The sequence below is a fragment of the Myotis myotis genome, unplaced genomic scaffold (genome assembly GCF_014108235.1).
Source record: "Myotis myotis isolate mMyoMyo1 unplaced genomic scaffold, mMyoMyo1.p scaffold_m19_p_13, whole genome shotgun sequence".
Taxonomy (NCBI): domain Eukaryota; kingdom Metazoa; phylum Chordata; class Mammalia; order Chiroptera; family Vespertilionidae; genus Myotis; species Myotis myotis.
This window is the reverse complement of record NW_023416317.1, coordinates 29,600,222-29,621,618: the sequence shown is the minus strand read 5'-3', so window position 1 is coordinate 29,621,618 and position 21,397 is coordinate 29,600,222. Positions and strand designations below refer to the sequence as shown.

Sequence of the window (21,397 nt, the reverse complement as noted above, 5' to 3'; positions counted from 1 at the left end):
CCTTTACCTAAAGCAAATAAACATCTACTGTTAAAAAGTTTCGAAAAAATAAAAATACTTATGGGAAAATGCTTTAAAAAAACACCTTATGAATAATTAAATTATATAGCACTACGATTTTCATATAAAAATTATTTCAAAAGTGTGGAAACAACAACCATTACTTTACCACCGTCCTAAGAAAAATTTGTGAAATTTAACAAAAATACATTTTTTCATTTTAATATGATGAAGAAAACATCACTGAAGGCCAACCTTTTTTTTTCAATTCCCTTAAAGTATGTGTGAATTATATTAATCCATTAAATAAAGCTTTGCAGAAAAAAAGATTAACATGTCACCCATAATTTATAGCTAAAGCTTAACTATCTTTCCATACACTTTCTCCATATTTTATTAACTGTTTATAAAATATTACTTTGCAAAACTAAATCCACAATACTAATTCTAATTTTGAAACATGAACAATATTAAAAACCTTTCTCACTGTATTGTGCACATTTCTGTTCTCTGGGCTAGGGATAAATCTCCAATTTAAGTCTCCAAGAGATATTCTAAAATGGTTTTCTATATGCTTAGTTTCACGGGGGAGGTGGGGATGGGGGGAGGGAGAGACACACACACAAAGTTAAAAAGCCAACACCATCTTCTTTTGGTGCCAACCATTCCATACCTCCAACTGGTATTTAAAATCTAGTAATAAATGCCTGCTCTTAAGGAACTTAAAATTTCAGCAAGACAGAAAAAGTATAGAATCCATGATAGGTGGACTTTACGCTTCTTAAGTGAAGAATATATACCTATTAAGTTTGATGAAGCAGTGAATAAACAAATTCTATGGAACCTTGATCAGGAAGATATGGGTTCTTAACAAATCCTTATGACTATGTAAACTTTAAAGAGTGTGGTCCAAAACAGAAAAAAAAGATATAAAAGTATAGTGGCTCAGTACTTTTTGGACTAGTTTAGCAAAAGTTCTTTTATAACTAATTAATTAAAAAGAGGAAAATAGTAATATTACAGTGGAAAAACCTGGCAAAAATCTCCCTTAATGAAGAAGTCATAGTTAACACCACTAATAAAGAGACATATCAACAGAAGCCTCCTGGTATGATGAACAAAGAAGGGTAGAACTTCAGTTGTGTATATTCTTGCGAAAAAAAAAAAAAGAAAAAGAAAAACCTGAATTTAATCACAAGGATAATCACATAAACTCAAACTGAGGGACATTCAAAATATCTGGCTAATATTCTTAAAAAGAGTCAAGGTTATAAAAGACAGCAGCAATCTTGAGAAAGAAGAATAAAGTAGGAGTGATCATGCTACCAGATATCAAACTATACTATAAAGCCACTATAACCAAAACAGCTTGGTACTGGCACAAGAGAAGGCATATAGACCACTGGATCAGAACAGAGACCCCAGAAATTGATCCACATCATTACGGTCAATTAATACTTGACATAGGAGGCAAGAACATACAATGGAGTAAAGACAGTCTCTTCAACAAATGGTGATGGGAAAACTAGACAGACACATGCAAAAAGATGAAATTAGACCATCAACTTACACCATTCACAAGAATAAACTCAAGATAGATAAAAGACTTAAATGTAAGGCATGAAACCATAAAAATCTTAGAGAACATAGGCAATAAAATCTCGGACATCTCACGTAGCAATATGTTTACAGATACATCTCCTAAGGCAAAGGAAACTATGGAGAAAATAAACAAATGGCACTACATCAAAATAAAAAGCTTCTGTACAATAAAAGAAACCACCATCAAAATGAAAAAGGAATCCACTGTATGGAAGAACATATTTGCCAATGATATATCTGATAAGGGGTTAACATCCAAAACATTTAAAGTACTCATACAACTCAACAAAAGGAAGACAATCAAATTAAAAAATGGGCAGAAGACCTAAAAAGACATTTCTCCAAAGAGGACATACAAATGGCCAAGAGACATATGAAAACATGCTCAAAGTCACTAATCATCAGAGAAATGCAAATTAAAACCACAAAGATATCACCTCACACCTGTCAGAATGGCTATCACCAAAAAATCAACAAAAAACAAATGCTGGCAAGGATGTGGAAAAAAAGGGAACACTAGTTCACTGCTGGTGGGAATGCAGATTGGTGCAGCCACTATGGAAAACAGTTTCCTCAAAAAATAAAAAATGGAACTTCCATTTGATCAAGCGATCCCACTTCTGGGAATATATCCTAAAATCCCCAAAACCAATCAGAAAGAATATATGCAACCCTATGTTCATAGCAGCGTTTTTTACAATAGCTAAAATCTGGAAACAGCCCAAGTGCCCCTTAGTATATGAATGGATAAAAAAGCTATGGGACATTTACACTATGGAACACTATGCAGCTGTAAAAAAGAGGGATCTCTTACCCTTTGGGACAGCATGGATGGACCTGGAAAATATTATGCTAAGTGAAATATGCCAACCAGAGGAAGACAAATATCACATGATCTCACTTATTTGTGCAATCTAATGAACAAAATGAATTGACCAACAAAATAAGACCCAAAGCACAGAGGTATGGAACAGGCTGGCATACCTCGATGTGGGGTTGAAGGGTCAAGAACAGATAAACCAAAGAAGTTATATACTTACTAGAGGCCTGGTGCATGAAATTCCATGGGTAGGGTCCCTAGGCCTGCATGGTGATCAGGGCTGATCGGGGCCTTCCGGCTACTGGCCAGGGCCTCCCTTCCCCAGCTGCCGGCTGATGGCCGGGGCCTCCCTTCTCTGGCTGCCGGCTGCCGGCCGGGGCCTTCCTTTGTTCCGCACCACTCCCTTGTGGTCAGTGCACGTCATAGCAAGCAAATGAACTCCTGGTCAAACTCCCAAGGGGACACTTTGCATATTAGCCTTTTATATATATAGAAGATATGCATAGTCCATGAACACAGGCAATAGGGTGGTGAAGACCTGGGGCGGGGGGGTGGGGGGGAGAAGCTGAGGAGGAGGAGGGTAAAGGGTGGGGGTAAACAGGAGATATCTGTGATGCTATCTATAATAATAAAAACATAATACGCAAATCAACCAAACAGCAGAATGGCCATCCAGACGATCTTCCAGACGACCACCTATGACATGCACTGGTGCCAGGCCAACCAAGGCAGATGTGATGCGATTGGTCAGGGGGCCCTGCCATCACCCCACGATTGCACCGCAGAGGGAGGCCCCGGCCACCCTCTGCACTATGATCGATCGTGGAGCCCCAGCCAGGTGGGCTGGGCCTCCCTCTGCTGGGCAGTCGATGGCAGAGCCCCGCAAGATCGATCCCCCAAAGAGGAGGGCTCAGGCTACCTTGGCTGGCGGCGCTACAGCGGGTGGGTGGGGCCTCCCTCTGCTGGGCAACTGATTGTGGAGCCCCATGATCAATTGCCTCAAAGAGGGAGGCCCATGCCCTAGTTGCTTTGGCTCAATGGATAGAGCGTCAGCCTGCAGACTGAAGGGTCCTGGGTTCGATTCTGGTCAAGGGCACATGCCCATGTTGTGGGCTCGAACCCCAGTAGAGAGCTTGCAGGACGCAGCCGATCAATCATTCTCTCTCATCATTGTTGTTTCTATCTCCCTCCCTCTCCCTTCCTCTCTGGAATCAATAAAAATATATATTTAAAAAAAGAAAAAAGAGGGAGGCCCAGGCTACCCGGCAGGCAGCACTGAGGCATGTGTGCAGAACCGGCCAGCAATCGTCCCACAGAGGGAGGCCCAGGCCAGACAAGCAATTGCACCCGTCTGTCACCTGCAGAGGGAGGCAACCGGTGGCAGGCAGGCTTGGGGGGGGGGGGGGGGTAGTACAGCGCCACACAGATGGCAAGCAGTGGCAGTGGTGGGGGCGAAGCCAGCTGCCAGCAGCCAGGGGAAGGAAAGTCCCAATAGGCCCTGATCGCCGGCCAGGCCTACGGACCCTACCCAAGGGAGCCCAGATTGCAAGAGAGAGCAGGCTGGGCTGAGAGACCCCCCCCCCGCCCCCCCCCCACACACGCGCATGAATTTCACGCACTGAGCCTCTCGTCAACAATAAAAAAATATATTTAAAAAGAAAAAAAGGCTCAGGAACTGTGCCATGTTAGAGGAGAGACACGACAACTAAATGTAATGTGTAATCCTAAATTGGACACTGGATCAGAAAGCGAACATCAGTGGGACAATTGATGAAATTTGAATACGGTCTGCATATTAGTTACTAGTATGATATCAGTTAATTTCTGCTTTTTCTAACTGTGCTATGTATGTATGTAAGATATCAGCATCTGGGTAAGCTAATGAAGAGTACAGAGGAAAACCTCTGTATTATTTTTGAAACTTTATTGAAGACTAAAATTAGTTCAGGAGAAGAATCTGAACTAATTCCCAAACTGTACACTACAATACAACTCATTAAAAGAACCAAGAACATAAAGGAAAAGACAGGTGAAGTATTTTGTCAAATGTTCGTCACAGTTTCTCCCCAGGGTTCAAAATATTTCTTTATTCTTAATACTGGGCATCATCAGTGCTATGTAGATACTCTCTCTGCTCCCCATACCCAACATAATCTATACCTCTTGAAGACTGAGATTATGATAACTATTGTAACTCAATTATGATAAAATTACACTTAAACAAAATTATTTGCATATCCCATGGAGTTCCATGGGACTGTAAATTGTGCAATAAGTGGAATTTCAAAAAATCCTTACAGGGGAAAAAACATCATGTGATAAAAGCAATGATATCTTAACACAATGCGGACGAGTAGTTTTATTGCTAGCTTTACCCAGTGGCCAGATAAGTTTCTATTGAATGAGTACAGAAACATTTTACATAAATGTTAAAGGCCTGCTTTAAAATTAAATACCCATTGCATTTTGAAGTTATTTATTACATGTTCTTACAAGCTAATGTCTTTTTAAAGTATGATACTTTGTAAAACACTGTGTAATAACAGAAAACACAAGAATTTTCGTGATCCGTCCACATGCCTCAAAATGCCACAAATGTTCAATCCCGTGAAGAAAATTACTAAATGTTAAAAGCCACAGGCTACAACAATTGGGAGCAATTGTTCTTTCATCATTTATGTTTGTACTTTGCATTTCCAAGGCTCTTTCATTGTAGTTTCCTAGGGCTGCCATAACAAAGTACCATTTTTTATAATAAAAAAGTACAACTTAAATAGTTGTATTTTTACTGTTTAATAAATACTGTGTTCCATAATTAGGAAAAAATTAACTTGAGGGGAATAAAACTTTAACAGAAATTGAAAAACAGTCTACAGTATTCCCTCAATAGAAGGCTTTTCAGAATCCACTGACTATGTAATGTGGGGTGGAGCAGAAAGTTCCATAAAGTGTATGTGTAAGTCTTGGAACAATCATAACCATACCATTTCATCACTGCTTACTGGAACACCATGCTTGCCAGCTGCCCTAGGCAATCATCTTGATTAAATATATTCCAGTGATGCCTCTAATCAGGTTTCTCTTATGTCTCTAGTGTTCCCTAATGCCATCCTCATTAGGTGATAAAGTCCTTCAATCACTACCATTGAAGGTAGTGATTCTGGGAATTAGTGAAAGTGCAATAACTATTGTACTGAGTACAAATTTCTAAAATATTATCATTGTTGCAGTTTAATATAGTTTAACACCTTGATCTGGTTTCAGACTATATATTTAACTAGAGGCCCGGTGCACGAATTCATGCATGGTGGGGTCTGGCCAGCTCTCCCTGATGGGGGCTGATTGGATGGGCTGGCAGGGGGGAGGGGCCACAGGAGGTTGGCGGGCAGGACCCCTGGTCAAACTCCCAGTTGAGGGGACAATTTGCACATTAGCCTTTTATAATATAGGATTACTAGTTTGCTAAACTCATTTCTTATGTCTCAATTCTTTTTTTTCTTTTTAAATATATTTTATTGATTTTTTACAGAGAGGAAGGGAGAGAGATAGAGAGTTAGAAACATCGATGAGAGAGGAACATCGATCAGCTGCCTCCTGCACATCTCCTACTGGGGATGTGCCCGCAACCCAGGTACATGCCCTTGACCGGAATCGAACCTGGGACCTTTCAGTCCGCAAGCCGACGCTCTATCCACTGAGCCAAACCGGTTTCGGCCTTATGTCTCAATTCTTACAAACCTGCAGTATTTCTGTCATGTGCTCTTTTTAAACATTAGGTATTCTGGAGACTACAACAAAACCTCTATTAACTAAAATCTGTAGAATATGAGTGATTCCATTTATGAAGTGACTAGGACAAAACACTTAAGCATATGAATGGCAAACATAAATTATACTAAAGTTTCCCTTGATTTCACTGCTCAGAGCTACACCTTTTATATTTTCACTCCCAAAGGGGTATAAGGGATATTCTTATGAGAGGTACGTTTCAGCTGGGAAAATCTGGTGAAAAGGCTAAACACATAAAGGTGGGATTTGGGGGTAATAACCTACTATCTTTCTTCTGCTACCCATACCCCCATGCTCTATTATAGTAAAACTAGAGGCCCGGAGCACAAAAATTTGTGAACTCGGGGGGGGAGGGGGGGTACCTTGGCCCGGTCTGTGCCCTCTCGCAGTCTGGGACCCCTCGGGAGATAACGACCTGCTGGCTTAGGCCTGCTCCCGGGTGGCAGAGGGCGGGCCTAATCCCTAGGTGCAGCCCCTGGTCGGGCTCAGAGCAGGGCCGATTGTGGAATTGGGGCGCCGCCCCCTGTCATGCACAGAGCAGGGCGGATCGGGAGGTTGAGATGCCACCCTCAGTCACGCTCAGGGTAGGGCCGATTGGGGGGTTGGGGCACCGCCCCCCGTCACACTCAAGGCAGGGTCGATGGGGAGGTTGCGGCGCCACCCCGTCATGCACAGAGCAGGGCCAATCAGGGGGTTGGGGCGCTGCCCCCTGTCACACACAGAGCAGGGCCGATCAGGGGGTTGGGGAGCTCCCCCGTCACGCACAGAGCAGGGCCCATCAGGGGGTTGGGGAGCTCCCCCCTGTCATGCACAGAGCAGGGCCAATCAGGGGGTTGGGGCGCTGCCCCCTGTCACACACAGAGCAGGGCCGATCAGGGGGTTGGGGAGCTCCCCCGTCACGCACAGAGCAGGGCCCATCAGGGGGTTGGGGAGCTCCCCCCTGTCATGCACAGAGCAGGGCCCATCAGGGGGTTGGGGCGCTGCCCTCTATCACTCACAGAGCAGGGCCGATCAGGGGTTGGGGCGCCGCCACTGTCACACTCAGGGCAGGGCCGATGGAGAGGTTATGCCTCTACCCCGTCACATACAGAGCAGGGCCCGTGGGGTGGGGGTGTTGGGGCGCCGCACCCTGTCACACAGAGCCGCAGGGTGATCAGGAGGTTGGGGAGCTCCCCCCTATCAGGCACAGAGCAGGGCCGATAGGGAGGTTGTGGCCCCGCCCCCTGTCACACACAGAGCCACAGGGCGATCAGGGGGTTTGGGCTCTGCCCCCTGTCATGCTGATCCCGGTACCGGGAGACCTCACGGCTCCGCTGATCCCGGTGCTGGGAGGCATATTACCCTTTTACTATATAGAATAGAGGCCTGGTGCATGGGTGGGGGCTGGCTGGTTTGCCCTGAAGGGTGTCCCGGATCAGGGTGGGGGTCTCCACTGGGGTGCCTGGCCAGCCTGGATGAGGGGGATGATGGCTGTTTGTAGCTGGTCACACACCCTTCAGGGTGGGGGTCCCCACTGGGGTGCCTGGCCAGTCTGGGTGAGGGGCTGAGGGCAGTTTTCAGGCTGGGACTGATGCTCCCAACTGCTCCTTTTTTTCTTTTCTTTTTTTTTTTATTCTGAGCCAGCTTTAGCTCTGAGGCTCCAGCTCTTAGGCCTCCGCTCCTGAAAGCAGGTATCTGGTTTGTTTAGGTTCTACAATCGAAACTCTGTATCAATTCCAGGTCTGAGATCCCGGCTAGCTGAAACCTGGTTTCTGGGGTTTTGTTTAGCTTCTATTTTTGTAACTATGTTTCAAACTGCCAGCTCAGAGGCCTGCAGCGGCAGGCGGGGAACGTTGGAGTCCTCCGTCACTGAAGCAAGCAAGCCTCATGTTAGTTTCAAGCTGCCTGGCTGCAGGCCGCCATCATGGCTGGCAGTTAATTTGCAAATCGCCCTGATTAGCCAATGGGAAGGGTAGCGGTCGTACGCCAGTTACCATGTTTCTCTTTTATTAGATAGGATGGTAAGTTTCAATGTCTTCAGCCCCAATTGCCAGTGCTCCACTCCACAACTCCAGTTCACCTATACCACCACTAGAGGCCCAATACACGAAATTTTTCCCTCCGACAGCCGGGACCCAGGCTTCCCTCCGGCCGCTGGCAGGCACCCGGGACCCAGGCTTCCCTCGCAGCCCCAGCTTCATCCAGAAGGTTGTCCGGAAGGATGTCTGGTCTAATTAACATATTACACTTTTATTATAGATCATCCCTGTTCATGCATTTCTGTAATCTCTTGACATTTCCAATGTCAGAGTCACAGAATGAAGTGATCTTTTCTTTCAAAGTTTCCTAGAATAGTACCACCCATGCCATACATGGCACCTATTTACAAAATGCCTTGTTTTATATTTCTACATTACTATTTTGAGCATAATGTTAAGGCCAAGGTCTGGGACATCTTCACATAGAAACATCTATGCTATCAGGAACACTAGGACAAATATTCTCCCATGCTCTGAATTCTCTTAATTACCCACTCTCTCCCCTAAACCATTATTCATTCCCATCCTCCATCTGTACACCACCTTCTAATATCACTCACCAGAGTTATCTACTCACTTCCTGACCACCTACCCCTGCTCGTCACATTTGCTGAAGATGTTTGCACCTTGGTCAGATTCTGGCCCTACCATAAGCCCTACCATCATGGGCAATGTCTATCTAAAACCCAAGTCTCAAGATGACTGAACCTTTCAATTCCACAGACCTTCACACACAGCTTTTGGAATGTACCAATTTTCACAGCCAATCTAACCTAATCTTCCAATATTCACAGCTCTCTCCTGCCCAAACTATCCTTGTATTTGCTCCTCAATCACAGCTTAAAACTTACTCCTTACACTGTCTATCTGTCCTTTTATCATCTCCTTAGTTCATCTACACATGAATGATCCTAAACTACTTCCTCACCAACACTTATTTATCACTGGTCATTCTGCAAGACGTGTCATGCAAAAGTCTAAGCCTAAAATAATTACACAAACTATCTTCTCTTAAACATCCAAGTTTTTATACTGTTAAAGGATCACAGAGACATGAAAATTGATACCACTCTATCCAATTTCAGGTAGAATATTAATCCCACTAAAGTAATCTTTTTATTTGTTATTTATGCTGGGCTCCCTCTCCCATTGTCTTCAACAAGTATTCTAAATTTTCACTAATCAAAAACCCTTTGTACAGCCAACTTCCATCCTCCTTGAACTTCATTTAAACAAACAAAGAGGTCAATAGTTATGAACTATCTACTCAATGTTTTGCCTCTCCCTCACTTATTCTTTGTCCTTCAATATTACCTCAGAAAATAAAGTGTCCTTTCTCTTGGTCCATCCTTGGACCATATTTCATTCTCTACTAGTGCTTTCCCTAAATCTACAAACCACTCAAGTGCCCCGTCTATCACTTAAAACATAAAAACTATAGCCACTATCTTCACTAGGTACCACACTTCCTGTTTTTCTTCCTAGAAAAGTAACTTATATTCACTGTTGCCACCTCGCATCTCATTCCCTCCTCTAGTATAAAAAATATATATTATTTTAGCCCTAATTCTTTGCTAAAATTATTTTTTTTTTTAAAAACACACTAGGTGCCCTAGCTGGTTTGGCTCAGTGGATAGAGTGTCGGCCTGTGGACTGAAGGGTCCCCAGTTCGATTCTGGTCAAGGGCATGTACCTTGGTTGCGGGCACATCCCCAATAGGGGGTGTGCAGGAGGCAGCTGATCGATGTTTCTCTCTCATCAATGTTTCTAACTTTCTCTATCCCTCTCCCTTCCTCTCTGTGAAAAAATCAATAAAATATACTTTTTAAAAAACACACTAGGAAATATTCTATGATGTTATAAATTATTGAGGACTTAATAATTCATAAAGTTATTATATTTTATAGATACACACTAAGTTACAGATGAACCCTGGCCGGTGTGGCTCAGGTGGCTGGGCATTATCCCGTGAAGTACTGAAAGGACGCCAGTTCCATTCAGGTTAGGGCACATGTCTGGGTTGTGGGCTCCATCTCCAGTAGCGGGCATGCAGGAGGCAGCCAATAGTTTCTCTCGCATCACTCTTTGTATCTCTCTCTTTCTCTCTCCCTCCCTCTGTCTCTAAAAGTTAATTAAAAAATATATATATTTATAGATGAAATTATGTATCAGGGAATTGCTTCAAATGAATAAAGGATTTGAGGTGTACAGATGAAACAAAATTAGCTATGAGCTTATAAATGTTGAAGATGGGAAATAGTTATATAGAGGTTCACTATACAAATGCATCTACTTTTGTTTATGCTTGGAATTTTCCTTAATAAGCTCATAATAATAAAAAACACAGATCTCTACATTATAGTATCCCTTTCAACTAGACCATGGCTTTTTTTGTTTTGTTTTTTTAATATATTTTATTGATATTTTACAGAGAGGAAGGGAGAGAGATAGAGAGTTAGAAACATGGATGAGAGAGAAACATCGATCAGCTGCCTCCTGCACATCTCCTACTGGGGATGTTCCCGCAACCCAGGTACATGCCCTTGACCGGAATCGAACCTGGGACCCTTCAGTCCGCAGGCCAACGCTCTATCCACTGAGCCAAACCGGTTTCAGCAAGACCATGGTTTTTAACAACCACAGAAGTCACTGCAACAGCCGGTTGGGGGAGTATTCCTCTCCCAGAAGCTTCAAAACCATTCCCCAATCCTTGTCTTCATGTAACAGTAAACTGCTTTAACCAATGGGTTGTGATACAACTTTTAGGCATGTTAGGCAGTTTTAAAAGTTGCTAATTTTTTAATTTTATTTTTGTTAATCCTCACCTGAGGATATTTTTTCCATTGATTTTTAGAGTAAGTGGAAGGAAAGGGGAGAGACAGAGAGAGAGAAACATTGATGTGAGAGACACATGGACTTGTTGACTCCTGGACAAGCCCCAACCAAAGGATCAGGGATCAAGCGTGCAACCAAGGTACGTGCCCTGGACCGGAATCAAACCTGGGGCCCTTCAGTCCACACAGGCGCTCTATCCACTGAGCAAAACCGGCTAGGGCTGTTGTTGCTAATTTTTAAAGTACCTGATGGCTCTAAAATCTTTATTTCAGATCTGATTTTATTACTGCTTCCAATATACAATTTCTTAGCTAGAAAATTGTGTTTAGTCATGGCATTCCTATCATAAATTGAGTTTCCCTTCTCAATAGTGCCCCACTTCCCTGTCTTTTGAAAAAGAAACTGATTTAATAAAATTAAATCTTAAAATTTTGTTTTTCCTCCAAATCATCCACCTCACCTAATAGAATCATCTTGTCACCCAAGCTGGAAAATCAGAAACCCTGAGATCAGCCTTGATTCCCCCTTAAAATCTTGCCCATTTTAATAGTAAAATGCACAAGTAAAATGCTCCATTCTAATTCTACTCACACTTCCTTTAATAAAGGCTCCCACTGTCCCCATGAATCTCAATAGTTCCTTAGTCTTCTTGCTTCCCTCAATGCAATCCTCCCCCATCCTATAGCCAGGCTGGTGTATTTGAAATGTTAATTTAATCACATCAGATCCCTGTTACTTCTAGGATAAAATTCAAATTCCTAAGCACAGAAGCAAAAATTCTTTTTTTTTTAATATATATTTTATTGATTTTTTACAGAGAGGAAGAGAGAGGGATAGAGTTAGAAACATCGATGAGAGAGAAACATCGATCAGCTGCCTCCTGCACACCTCCTACTGGGGATGTGCTCACAACCTTTTGCAACCAAGGTATACGTGCCCTTGACCAGAATCGAACCTGGGACCTTTCAGTCCACAGGCCGACGCTCTCTCTATCTACTGAGCCAAACCGGTTAGGGCAGAAGCAAAAATTCTTAATGATCTAGCTTCTCCCTAGCCTCACCTCCAATCTCTCCCTGATATTTTATATGTCACTGGTGGTATCAAACTACTTGCAAACACTTTCTGTTTCACATCTTCATGTCTTTGCTCATACTATTTCTTCCCTGAAATAGTCTATGCACCGTTTTAATTGTTATATTAAAAGATTCAAGTTAGAGTAAATAAACACTTAACAAGGTAGGCAATAAAATTTAGAAAAATGGTTCATTAAAAAAAACTGAATAGAAAATAAAGATTCTGAAGTTCATAATAGCAATACAAAAATTAAAAAGTTATGTATATAAACTTATCAAAACATACACAGGATAAATATAAAAATAGTCAACTCTTCTGAAGTTCATTTTAAAAGACTTGACTAATGATTATCTCTGAAGAGTGAATTTATGGACAACTTTTATTCCTTACTTTTGTTTCTCTGTACTTACTATAAAACAAGTATTAATAGACAATAAGAACTATAAGATTTTTTAAAAATATATTTGTATAGACCTATACGACAGGAATAAATTACTATAAAGTTACAAACATATATACCTGCATTTACATATACCTAGAACCTAGCCAAATTGTGAAAGGCCTTCAGTGTCAGTTCAGGAAAGTTAAGACTTTATCCAAAGAAGCTATCTATATATATAAAAGGCTAAGTGTCCATCCATCCAACCGGTAGCTATTACGCGCACTGACCACCAGGGGGTAGACGCTCAGCACAGGAGCTGCCATGACGCACACTGGCCATTTAAAAATAAACGGCACCATGGACCTGACACTGACAAACCAACACTCGGCTTCCCCCAAGTGGGACACAAGGCCCTGCCACCACCCCGGAGTGACACCCCTCCAAACTGCAGCCAATACTGCCAAGACCCCATGGCACAAAATGCGGCCCACAGCCCAGCCCAGCTACGGTTGCTGTGGGTGCCGGGTAATGACATCACATAGCAATGCCCAGCTTCCTCTCCCTAGTGACTAGCCTTCTTTGAGTTTCTTCAGCCCAGAAACCAGACTTGCTTTATAGCCAGGTGCAAACATTTTACAGTTTATCCAAATGTTTACGAAGCATTTTCCTGTGCCTCATCTCATTTGATCCTCACAGAAGTCCTAGAGTAGGTAGATAGGAGACTCGGTAGAATCCTTTTTTTTTTTCATTAGCAAGACGCAAATTGTGGTATTAAAATATTTCTTCTAATTAATTTCCTTTCAATGTGCACAAATCCATGCACTGGGACACTAGTATTTCATAAATATTAATTTGAGGCTGGATGTAGGAAAGACTAGAGGAATTAAAGCCTAAATATAAGCAAACTAATTACAAAGCTACTATAATAGTACTAGCAGGAGATGTTAAGAAACTCAACCAAGGTGCTAGCAGCAGGCAAACAACACAAGAGATAAATTCAAGAAAAAATATAAAGACCAAACTGGCAGCTCTTAGCAGTTAACTGGATATGGTGGATTAAAAAGAGCCAATGAAAGTGACATATTTCAAAGTCCTCACATTAGAGAATGGTGGTAGGACATTATATAAAAAAAAAAAGTAAGGATAAAGAATTGGGGGGTCCTAGCCAGTTTGGCTCAGTGGATAGAGCGTTGGACCGCAACTGACGGGTGCTGGGTTCGATTCCAATCAAGGGCATGTACCCTGGTTGCAGGTTCCCTGGCCCGGGGGTGCATGCAGAAGGCAACCAATCGAGTCTCTCTCTCACACTGATGTTTCTCTCTGTGTCTCCCTCTCTCTTCCACTCTCTCTAAAAAAAAAAAATCAATGGAAAAATATCCTTGGGTGAGGATTAACAAAAGAAGAAAGAATTGGGGAGGGAAGGAAGCAACACCTCCCCTCCCCCACCCCCTCCCCAGGAAGGGTTAAGATAATGGCATCAGTTTTAGAACTGAGAGGTGACAGATCATTGTCAGAAATGTGGAACACAAAGGCAGAAGTATCATGTAATGTATAGGAAACTGGAAAACTGAATTTGGATTCAGGAAACACAGACTCTAATCTTGTGACCTGGTAATTAAACTCTGATTTCTCATGCTAGATCAATATATGTTTCAAACTTTGCTTTCTCTCTCTTTATGGCAGATCAACCTTTTTACAAATAACCTTAAGCAGACCACCTATATAATCATATACAGAATATCAGCATAAAAGGATTGAACCTAAGTTAATATGGGTAGGAAGTCTGGAGCCCTGCCCATTTATCAATCGCACATCTTAGTGCTGTATCTCCAATGGCCTCTGAAATACTTTCATAAAATCCTGAGCGCTTTGGAATCCGGGGAGAAGCTGACGGGATGACAACACAGAGTGGATAATCACTTATGATCACCTTCAATTCTATTACTTCAGCAGAAGTTAACCTGAAGTCAGTTGAATAATTCAGAAAAAAAGGAAAAAGGATTCATAAATATACCCTTGTTTGACCAGGAAAATGTCACAGATAGAAGTGGAAAGCTCATGGGAAGGAAATGAAGGGTTGTCTGTGCATAAGAACAAAAAAGGATCTTACCAAGGGTTAGTAGATCTGACTTCATAAAAATTAAAACTTTGCACGTAAAAACTAAGGACAAAGACACAGGAAAAATGGCTAATGCACTTGTAGAAAAAGTCCTGATATCTCTAGTGAAATACAAACATTATTTCATTATTGCTTTAAATGGCATTTCTTTGATCAATAGTTACATTAAGCATTCTTCTCCCAAGAACATATTTTAAGGGTTAATATGCAATAATAGCAAGGTAAAATGAGATTGACTCATATTTCTGGTGTTACACAATGTTAAGAAACTTCAAACTCCTTCCATAAAGTGGGAAACACTGCAAAGATGCCTACTATGACTATTTAACATAACAGTAAAGGTCCTGGCCAATGCTATAAAAAAGAAAAAAGGAAAAGGGGAGAAGAAGGAAGGAGAGTGGGAAGGGAGGGAGAGAAATCAAAAAGGAAGAGATAAAATCATCTACATAGAAAAATAATCAAAATCTATAGATAGAGTGAGAACTAAAGAGTTCAGCAGGATTGCCAGATACAAGGCAACAGAAAAATCCATAACACTTCCCTCCAATAGCAATAACCAATCAGAAAATAAACACCGTTCACAAAGACAACAAAAACCATATCAACAAAAACCATATATCTAAAAAGGGTTTCTCAACCTCAGCATTATTCACATACAGGGCTGAATAATTCTTTGGTGTGGGGATAGCCTGTGCTTTGTAGGACGTTTAGCAGCATTCCTGACCTTTACCCACTAGATTCAGTAGATCTCTCAAACTGTCAGAACCGAATGTCTCCAGGCAATGCAAATGGTTTGGGGGGGGGGGGGGGGGAACTGTCCCTGATTAAGAACTAGCGATCAAGAATAAATATTATGAAAAAACAAAAGAAAGTCTAGTTTTATTAAAATACATGTAAAGTTTTTATCAATGGAGAGCCATTCCATGCTCTTAGAGGGGCAACTTAGGATGTGATTTCTCTTTCATGTATCAATTCAGTGAAATTTCATTCTAATTGTAGCTGTGTTGTTTCTTTTAACTTTGTTAACAGTAACCCACTTATATAGCATTTACTATAGGCCAGCCACTATTTTTTAACACTATCACAAATCCAGAAATTTAACCCTTACAAGGGCAGAAAACTTCTCTTAACTTCACTTTACAAATTACAAAAATAAAGCATCCAGTGGGTAAGCAAGCCCAGGATCACCTTATTACTAGACAATAGAGCCAGAATTCAACCCCAAGCTAACTAGATCCAGAATACACATGCTCTTAACCACTTCACTATCCCACCTGGCAAAACACTGCAGATGTAACCCTGGAAAGATTGGAAGAGAAGTACCTGGAAAACAATTACACTCCTAGAACTTGGAGGTAGTCAGCTAGATGAAAAAAATTCTGGCTACCTTTCCTACTAATTCTGATAGGAATAACCATACTGGTTATTGGGATTTATCTGTAGTGGAGATATAGGTATTCTCATGTTCTTCTGGTGGGGGATATAAACTGTTGCAACTATTTGGAAGAATAACCTGGCAGTATTTAGTGCAATGGGTTTGAGCATACCTAACTCAGGCGTCCAACTCTTGAATACATATCCATAAGGGGACATATAAGAGGATGCTCTTTTTAGCATTGCTTGTAATAGCAGAGAGCTAGGGAAATCACGGTATACATAACTGCACTAAAGTAATGGTTAAGTGAAACATGGAAGATGCATACTATGTAATACTAAGACACCATTAGTAGATTAAATAGGCAAGACAGGCATAAAACAACATGAACAGAGAACTTTTGCATACAAATAAATGTGTGTGTGTGTGTGTGTGTGTGTGTGTGTGTGTGTACCTCAAGGATGTTAAATGAATAGCTACAGGATGAGAGGAAAGAATAAATAATGCAGATAAAAGGAAATAAATAAGATGAAAGCAAGACCAATAATAACCATGAACCAGGAAAGGAATAATTCACTCTGCATTTGAGTTCCAGCAAGTAAATTTAAAATAATTTCAAAGTCAATAATATTACAAATTTTTCTATAAAGCAACAAATACATATCAAGACCTTTAAAATATCAATAATTTTTGATTCAGCAATTCCTATTCTATGAATGTCCTTAAATAAGAAACTCTGAATATTCACAGGTAAAGGTGTCCACCTATCCTGAACTATTTATAATAGCAAAACAACAACAACCTGAGACAATTTAATGGCGTACAAATGGAGAATAGTTGCTTGTATGTTTTATGTACCATTAAAATAAATGTTTGTAAAAAATTAAACATCAAATATTTATAATATAGAAAGAAAAACATATAAATGATGACCCCCTACTATATATTTTTATCTACACTCATGCACAGAATACTGAAAAGGAAATGCTTAAAAGTAAAATTTTAATAGTGGCCATCAATGAGTTACATATTTATATGTGATTTCCCATAATTTTCTTTATATTTCCTGGTATAAAATACAAAATGGAAATGCTATTAATAATTACATTAGGTAACAGAATAATCCAGTATTACCAAAACTGCCCCAGGCAGACCACGACCTATATTGCTAGGTCAAACAGACACTATCATTAAAAAAATAAATTTAAAAAAAAGCTTAATTTCCAAATGTCATACTGATAATGGACATAGAGTTTTTAGAGTTTAGAAGGCATTATTAATTTTCTAAAGTGTTTTGTCAAAAAAATTATTGGGGGTACCCTACATTTCTATGTAATCTATTATAAAAATTTTTTCTTTAGTATCTCAAAGTATTTCTCTAATAAAGGAAATAATAATGCAAAAGTAATTTAGGGTGTCAGTACTTTTTAATTTTTATCATGTTATTTTTGCTAGCAAAATGTAATGTAACTATACATATTAACATAACTATAACTTATTTAGTGTAGCAATTTGACACTATCATAATCAATATTTTTACAACTCTGACAAAGTAGAAACAGCAAATACTTAAAATAAGCTACATGTATGTCATAGACCTATTTCCTACACTAGCTGAACTAACTAGCTGAGTTGGTTTTACAAAGTGAAATCACTTCCAAGGTGATATTAACTTGTTGTATCACACATTATATCTGAATGTTAAATTCCTTAATTTACTCTCCTTACATTTGGTATTTAACTGCCAAAATTAGTAAAACTGCCCTCATTCTAGCACCATGGTTACAAAAGAAGTGGTGGGTAGACACTGATTAAAACTCCATCATTTCAAAACAGGTATTATTGTGACATTTTTCATGGCTATATTAATTTTTTATTATGGTAGTTCTAATTCTTAAACTTGATTTTACTTACTTCACAGTCCTTAAAATCTAAAGTATACATCACCACCTCCCTTTTCATGCCTTTCACATGCCCTTAAGACTATTAGGTCAGGTTCATGGGACTACCTTAAGAATTAAAGTGAGAGCAGACTCTAATTCATATAACCACAGTTAATTTAGACATTATTCCTGGTTTTACCATTCTTTCTGACACTGCACAATTAACAACCTGCCCATGTCTCAATCTAATTAACTCCTCTAGGTAGGTGCTATAGAGGGTAGAATCCAGAATGCAATTGATAGCTGTTAGAGTGTTTTCTTAAACAGTAGTAAAATGAAGAAGAGTGACAACAAAAGCTTCCAACAGTCTTAAAAGGATTCAGAAAATTATTTTTGCCAAAAATTTGTCCTGTCTCACCTTTATTATTTATAAAACTATCCCCAGTAAAATTATGTAACAGCAATATAAGTGTTAAATTTTTGTGTGCTGTTCTGTTAAACTTCAAGGTTTGAGAGTATTCCTTCAAAACCCTCTTTCATTTGCTCAATTCTCTTCTCAAGCATATTAGACTCCATTAACAGCCAATCATGTAAGCTGAGCTGCAAGTGACCTGAGAGTTGCCATAGCAACAGCTGCTTTCTGAAATACGTGTTATGCATTTTAAAAGCTCACAGAGAAGATACTACATCTATCAATTAACAACCAAAGCTCAATACAGCATATTACCCAAATGAAACTAAAAACTCAACAACCTTAACAGGGCAACTACCATTGCAACAAAAGGGATATTTGATTTTCTTGAACTAAAATGCTATTTTAGTTTTTAAATTTCAAAATCAAGCCTATAATTAATAACACATAATAGTTGCATACCAATTAGTAATACACAAAATTGCTACAGTAAAGGAAAGAAGAATCAGGACTACATTTAGCAATGGATCATTAGGATAAAGAATGATTATATGCTGTAATTAACTGCTAAATTTTCATATACAATTTTACTAATGAAAAAGTTGGGCCTAAATGTGGTAGACTAAAATGTTTCCAACATACATGGTGTGTGGGGTGTATGTGCGTGCATGACACCTACTTCATTGATAATGAAAAGATATGCAGGCAAGTAGTAAACACAAAAGACATTCTACTGTTTTCAAGAAAAAAATCATTCTTTTGGCCGTTTATCAGAAATAGACATCTCTTCTTCAAAGGCTATCCTGAGGAAGTTCCTTCTCATAAAGAGGTGCAGAGCTAGCCAGCATTAAGCAATGAAGTCATCTGAACAGTGTGCAATTCTGCAATAACATTTAAAAACAAACCTGTCTCTGAAAAATAACTTCAAAATTGATAATGAATGTCCATGATTAAAGGAAAAGAGTAAATAAAACTTAGCAAAATCTATTTCTAAAACTATACTCAAACATATAATTCATGTAAATAAACAGAATGCATAAAAAGTATTATTCAAGCCCTGGCCAGTGCTGCTAAACAGTTAGAGCAGTGGTTCTCAACCTTCCTAATGCCGCGACCCTTTAATACAGTTCCTCATGTTGTGGTGACCCCCAACTTCATTGTTACAAACTGAACATAATTAAAGCATAGTGATTAATCACAAAAACACTATGTAATTATGTATGTGTTTTCCGATGGTCTTAGGCAACCCCTGTGAAAGGGTCCTTCGACCCCCAAAGGGGTCGCGACCCACAGGTTGAGAACCACTGAGTTAGAGCATCCGACCCACACACCAAAAGGTCTGGGGTTCAATTTTCAGTCAAGGGAACCTGGGTTGCAGGTTTGATCCACAGCCCCGGTTGGGGCAGGTGCAGGAGGCATGTGTTTCTCTCACATCCATGTTTCTCTCTCCCCCTTTCCTCCCCCATCTAGCGCTCGCCGCGAAATGGAAAAAATAACCTCCCCTGAGGGTTAAAAAATAAATAAAAAATTTTAAGAAGTATTACTCAAGTGTTTTTTAATCAGGGGGAAAAAATCACTACAAATAGGATAACTAGATAAAATACACTGAAATTACTAATAAACATACTCCAATACTTAAAAAATTGGAAAAATATTTTGAGCAACATATTCTAAATAAATACACACACACACACACACACACACACACACACACACACACACACTGAACGTAAGATTGTTTTGTACATATTCTAACTTTAAATTTTGTACTTCAAAGGGAGGATTTTTAAAAACTGGGGACTAAATACTATTAATTATTATGGAAAATATTCAGAAAGTAAGGTATAATAAGGATGAAAGCACAAATTTTTAATGGCTGTTTAGTGAGAGAACCAGCAACAAGTCACCACAGCAATGGCTAGGTGTGGCCCCAGAACAACCCTACAAGGACCAATGATTGAAGTATTATTGTATTAATGAAATATTCATTATTCCTTTGTACCAAATGCTATTCTATCTCTAAGTAGTGGCAAATGTAGCACATTTCTCCTTTCAATATAAAAATCTCACCTTTTATTTCAACCCTGTATTCCTTGTACTTACACAAACTCTGAACATAATCAAACATTGAATTAAAAATTCTAACAGATATTACTGCTACGAATAGCTAAGTACTTCTAAGCAATTTATATGTGTTAACTTACGGGATCTTCACAATATCTCTAATAATCCTTACTTTATAGATGGTGAAACTGACTAATACAAAAGTTTAGTAACTTATCCAAAGTCACACAGCCAGTAAGCTGTGTAATCAATGTTCTAAACCAGACAGTCTGACTCTACATCCCTTACCGTTAACATTATCCACAAAGCCCATGAAAGTGACAACAACCCTTCATCCCTACAAACTGATGTTTCTCCAGTTGCCCCTCACCCCTTCTCTCCTTAGTTTAGCTAACTCATTATTAGCTATGCTAATCTCCCAGCTTAATAATTCCAGGAAATAGATATTTTAAGATAAAAATCAAGTAGGTTAAAAACAAACAAAAAACGAGCAACTGACTCAGCTATGAAGCCTAATAAAATTATCTAAGAGGATAAAATATACACAAAGTGATCAAAGTAGGTTTAAGACTGCAAATAAAGTTTAATTTTATATTATTTATTATTGTGTTTATTTGTATTACAACTGTAAACCTACTTTTGCCCACCCCTGTATGTGATTTTTTTAAGCAAAAAGACATAAATGTATGGATTAGTATGGTTATGATGATAATATACACAAATTATTTAATGCTTACTACATGCCTGCTGGTCTAAGATCTTTCTTTATATCCTCTAACATTTAATTCTCACAACAACCCTATGAAGTACATAAAACAGGTCCTCTCCTCAAATAATGTTGTTTTGTTCAATGTTGTTTCATTATCATGTTGATGAGAAGAAGAAAAAAAATCAATTTCTGGCCAGGGCCAACTGTCAGTGCAAAGTTTTCCTCATGTCCAAATTGGTTTTCTACAGTGCTCCAGTTTCCTCCCACATCCCAAAGATGTGTAAGTTAAGTTAATTTGCATGTCTAAACAGTCTC

General features: G+C 39.6%; 1 protein-coding gene across 5 annotated transcripts in view; it reads right to left on the bottom strand.

The window, feature by feature from the left end:
* Window positions 1-21,397, bottom strand: part of STAG1 (stromal antigen 1) — a 338,918-nt gene that overhangs the window by 242,298 nt on the left and 75,223 nt on the right. The window lies entirely within an intron of this gene.